General features: G+C 45.7%; 1 pseudogene; it reads right to left on the bottom strand.

Moving 5' to 3' along the window:
• Nucleotides 1-4,023: 4,023 nt before the first annotated feature.
• On the bottom strand, nt 4,024-4,177 carry LOC122809827 (annotated as a pseudogene).
• Nucleotides 4,178-5,281: the final 1,104 nt, after the last annotated feature.

Consider the following 5,281-nt stretch of genomic DNA (forward strand, 5'->3'; position numbering starts at 1 on the left):
GTGCCACCACTTCCATGAGTGGGTCAAAGGGCGGAGACACCCAGGAGGTGGAAGGGCGAGAGCCAAATGCCTCTAGGTAAACCGACTCGTCCTCGGAAGGATTAAGGGTAAACCAGTTCCCCCTCTGCTTCAGGATCTCAAGGATGTCTGAAAAGGAGACATCCTCAGAGGGGGACCGTGGGGACCCTTCCGACTCATCCAAGTCGGTATCTGATGTAATGGACTCAGGGGAGTCCACATGCTTCCTCTTACATTTCCTCTTCGAGGGGGTTCCCCTGATGGATCAGGGGAAACCTCGGAAGAGGAGGATATTCCCAATGGGGAAACCTGAGGCGTTGGATCTCTACGGTCAGGAATGAGAGGGTGGGTAGAGACCGCAGCAGGCACTACAGAGGGAGGAGCTGAGGGAGCCGACTGTGGAGCAGGCACAGGGGCCAGCATGCTCCTCATGACTTTGAAGGTGCCCCTATCAGGCAGGGTAGAAGGTCCCCGCTCCGAAGAGATAAGGACCCCTCCTGGCACCGAGAGGGACGGCTCCGAAGCTAATGTCGGGGCTGAACTTAGCAGCGCCGAAGCTCCGAGAGGGAGAACGGGGTCGGACAAGGGTCCGATGCCACTTGCCCCCTCGGAGCCGATGAGGAAGTCCATGTGCCCAGATCCCTCCAAGGATGGGACCATGGAAGAGACCGGAGCCGACGACAGAGCCGAAAGGTGAGGTATCGGCTCCGACGTGTCGACAGCCACGGCTCCCACAAGCTCCGGCTCCGAACTCAGAGGAAGAGTCGGAGGAGGAATCAAAGATGGGGTGGGAATAGCCACTGTCTGTTGAGAAGGGCTATGGAGCATTTGGGCTAGTGCCTGAGACTTAAGAAGTCTACTAACCACCCTCTCGAGGTCATGGTCTGAGAGCCTGGAAGACCTGGAGGAATGGGTTCGATGACTCCACTCCGAGAGTAAGGGAGACCTCGGAGCCAAGTGAACAGATTCCAAGGAAGGGGACCTGGACCATTTACGGCTAGCAGATGGCGCCGACACCACTATCGGCGCCGACTGAGTCCTAGAATCATCGGCTCCAGCTCGAGCCGATGTAGAAGCCTGAATTTGAGGAACGTCGACTCCAGCCGGAGCTGATGAGGAAGACTGTGTCTTGGAAACATCGGCTCCAGCCGGAGCCGATGTAACAGCAGTCAGAGCACCACCAGTCGAAGGCTCTGAACTCGGAGCCGACGGCTTAGATGGCTTCGAATGCTTCCCCGATGATGACTTGGTCGGGGAACCTTCAGGCTTTAACAAGCCCCTCAAAATTAACTTATTTCTGCGTTCCTGCAGGACTCTTGGACTGAATGCATGACAGACCGAACAAGAGTCCTGCAGGTGCAGAGGGCCCAGGCAATAAACACAAGAAGTGTGACCGTCTGTCAGCGACATTTTCTGACAGCACGAGTTAAACTTCTTGAAGCCTGAGACCCTGGTGTCTTTAGACATCCTAAAAAGTACAAAAAATATACACACACACACACCCACAGACACCCTTTAAAACAAGCTAAGTCAGTCACACAAAAATTAAACTGACAAGTTAAAGAAAGCAGAATAGGCCCAAAGGCATAACCTTATAACCAAAGGGGGTTAGGATAAGGATTAAAAGGGACCGGAAGGGGGATTAGCTATGAAGGGAAGCTAAAGGGATGGTCGCTAACTAAAAACTAACTGAAAATCTGACTAAAAGATAGAAATTTAAGAATTATAATATCTAACCTGTAGAGCCGGTAATAAACGTACCTCGCAGCTGTAAGCGGCTAATGAGATCTGGGTAGTTAGCGCCTAGCATTGTGGGAGATAGGGTAGCCTCGAGCCGGTATAAATAGCTCTCGAGCTTTAGTATAGGCCGAGTCGGAGCCGAGGGTTGGCTCCGAACCCATCCAGCAAGAATGAAGGCGAGATTGACAACTTAACATTAATGTTTTAGCTAATATTCGAAAGTCTAGAGGGGAGAGATGCAGACCATCCCTGGCAAAGCAGTGTGGTCTGTTGACCATCTATTTACATGCTGACAAATATTGCACCCCCTCAGAATGACACAAGAAACTAAGCCAATTATTAAAGTCAGTCATCTTTTGTTCGTATTGTGGCATTATCTTTGGGATGGTAAAATGCTGCTCATTGCTGGGCTCATATCAACATGGGATACATATTCTGAGAGCTCCACAATATCTCTCTTCATATTGTATAGGGGGCATGTCTTAAGTCATTTACACCCAGATGGTCTATGATTGTGTCATACTGGTACATGTAGACCAAAGACCCGAGTGAATGTGTAATGTGATGGATTCTGGCCCCTGATAAGAAACTGACCATTTCTCCTTCAGTCTCCAATGTCCAGAAAGTTGGATTGTGGGGTGGCTTGCCTTATGGTATTATAAGTAGTGCCTCAGCATATGTGGGTCTATGTGTCTATTTTGAACTATGTGTGATGGATGCAGCATGTGTATTACTGAAAACCTGATTGACATTAGGAGTGCTTTTATGTGAGATCTTTGCCTCCAGTGACATTGTGTAAATACATCTCTCACATACCATATCAGTTTGTTTGAGAATTAATTGGTTGTCATTAAACATGAGGCAGTTTCTACATTGTCTCAGGATGCCAATATTCACCAAACCGGTAACAGAGATAGTAGAAAAATTCATATCCATGGCAGCAAACCTTTTTTTATTGATTAGACAGTTGGAGTCAACTCTGGGGACAGTGCTTGTCACTTCAACTTAGTTGTGCCATGTGCAGCTAGGTATTGTTGAGATTTCAATGGTACTTTTACAGGAAAAATGTCAGCTCAGGGTGTCTGCTTCTATACAGGGCACTCCCAAACACTTGAAGGGAAACTAATAAGTAGACCCTGATGTTTTATGGATGAAGTATTTAGGCAGATATTCTAAAGTTAGGTTAGACACCAGGAAATCAAGTAGTATTTACTAAAAATAAGAATTAGCTTGTCCAGAATGATGAAAAGAGGGGAGTCACCTGAATGGCTATTGTCTGGCTACTACTAGTGCAGGTCTCACCACAGCTTCAAGCTGCTAGGATACAATGCTCCTTTGCTTCTTTGCTCAACAGAAGCAAAACAGTATCACCAATCCCAATATAAAAAGCAGACCACAGGATCTTTGGTAGTCCACAGTCTTGTCCCAGATGATGTGAGGGTCTGTAGGCTTGCTGTAGCCTTTTCCTGGTAGATGCCTTAAATAGCATTCAGATCAATCAGGAAGGTCAAACACAGACACTTACTGCCCAACCACTAACAGTCAGGAATCGATGCACTCTGCTGCTTCTCTCACAGGGAGCAAATTATAATTACAAATTCCAAGCTGGTGCCTATTAAGCAGTTATTAGGCTTTCTGCTGATTAGAAGTCTCCAGGAAATAATGCTCAATGTTCCTTTTCTCACCAGGAGCAAAACAAAAGCACTAATCCCAAGACAAATACTAAGAAGCAGAACATGGGCTCTCCAGTAATTGGATATCTTGGAGGAGACGTTGCAGATTTTAAAGGCAAGATGGAATAAAAGGTTTAATATCCTAAGAGCTAAGCCTGCACTAAACAGTTATATATAAAAGAGGGAGTAACTAAAGATTTAGCTATCTAAGTAGAGAGCCACTCATTTTAACAGATCAGTATAGATTGGAAGGGGTGGGTACTTTGTATACTGGCTCTATGGAATACAGTGGGATGGCCAATAAATGTAAATAGTTGAAGGGAGTGATTTCACAAAATGATAACTTTATGCTTATTCACAATAATCAATGAAAGAGGAGAGGAAAGGAGATATGTGGTCAAATTAAAATAAGGGGCAGGCAACTGGAAAGATGATTGAGTTTAAAAACAAAACAGCAGCCATGGGGGGCTTGATTTATGTATGATTCACTGTGTTTAAAGAAAATAAATCACAATATACAAATCAGAACGTAATAAAGGAATATAAAATAGAAGAAAGGAAAAACAAACTACCCTTTCCATCACAGCAAGTTGTGGCAGAGTCTGGGTGAGCTTTTCCAGCAATCATAAATACAGCTCCTACATTTGGGGGAATCATAGGGGTCAATCCAACCTAAGTGGAATGGAAGAACATCACCCAGGGGAACCAAACTCATGGTCAAGGCACTCCCCCTGCCAGGTAAGTATTTGATGAGAACCATTTATGTGGATGACCACAATGGAAAAGAACTAGGCCTGTGCAGAAAAGTGTAGGTTTGTGTAAAAAGAAGTTATGTTCTTACCATAATGTTCCATCTGTGTTGTTGATCTTCATTCATTCATTACTGATGGGTCTTGGTTCTGGCCACAGAACCGACTTGGCCGATACAACAAGCTCACGCCAGCCAAAAAACTCTTGAGCTAAGTCTTACCCATAGTGGCCCTTTCCTCATCTCCTCAGATCAAGTTTGCCCATAAAGATAGAAGAAAGTAGAGGCTTTATCTGAGCAACTTCCCTATTAACTAACCAGGATGAAATCCAAACCTAAGGAGTCTTTTGGAAGGGGTTAGGAGGGTGGGGCATAATGAATGAATGAAGATCAACAACACAGATGGAACGGTATGGTAAGAACATAACTTCTTTATCTTAGGTTCATAGGTTCATAGGTTCATACTAGGCTATCTGCCCTAGGGCATTTATAAGCCTAGCCAGAGTGTGTTTGGCTTTCGCCACGCATTTTAAATTAATTTTGCTATGCCCTTTTTCGAGGTTAGTATACTGTGCCTCTGTCTAACAGTGACACAGAAGTGATACGTGGGGTAAACCTACAATCTCCCATCCACTCATCAAGATTCCTCTTGAAGAGAGTCAATGAGGGACTCTGCCTAACCTGGACTGGTATTTTATTCCAGAGTGAAGGGAGCCTCTGGGTTATGAATCTGTCCCTCCAGCATGTCCTATTTATTTCAGTGCTGAGGTTCAAGTCTCTCGAGCGCGTAGCTCGATGGATTTGGATTTTCTGAGGTGCAGCATGTCCATTAATTCCGGGTTGGACATGGCTTTATACTTCAGGCACAGATCGCCTCTGAGCAGGCAGTATGCCACTGAGTAGAGCTGGAGTTTCTTTAACTGGGCAGCATATGGCATCTGTTTGAGCCCTTTGATCCTCTTGGTGAGGTACTTTTGGGGTCTTTCCAGTTGCTGCAGGTGTCTGGTAAGGTACATCCCAAAAGGGGCATTGTACTCAATTATGGGCCTGATGAGGGATAAGTAAAGAGGCACAATGACCTCCCCTGATCTAGATGTGAATC

This window comes from Protopterus annectens, chromosome 8.part0 (genome assembly GCF_019279795.1).
Source record: "Protopterus annectens isolate FY-2018-M chromosome 8.part0, PAN1.0, whole genome shotgun sequence".
Lineage (NCBI taxonomy): Eukaryota > Metazoa > Chordata > Ceratodontiformes > Protopteridae > Protopterus > Protopterus annectens.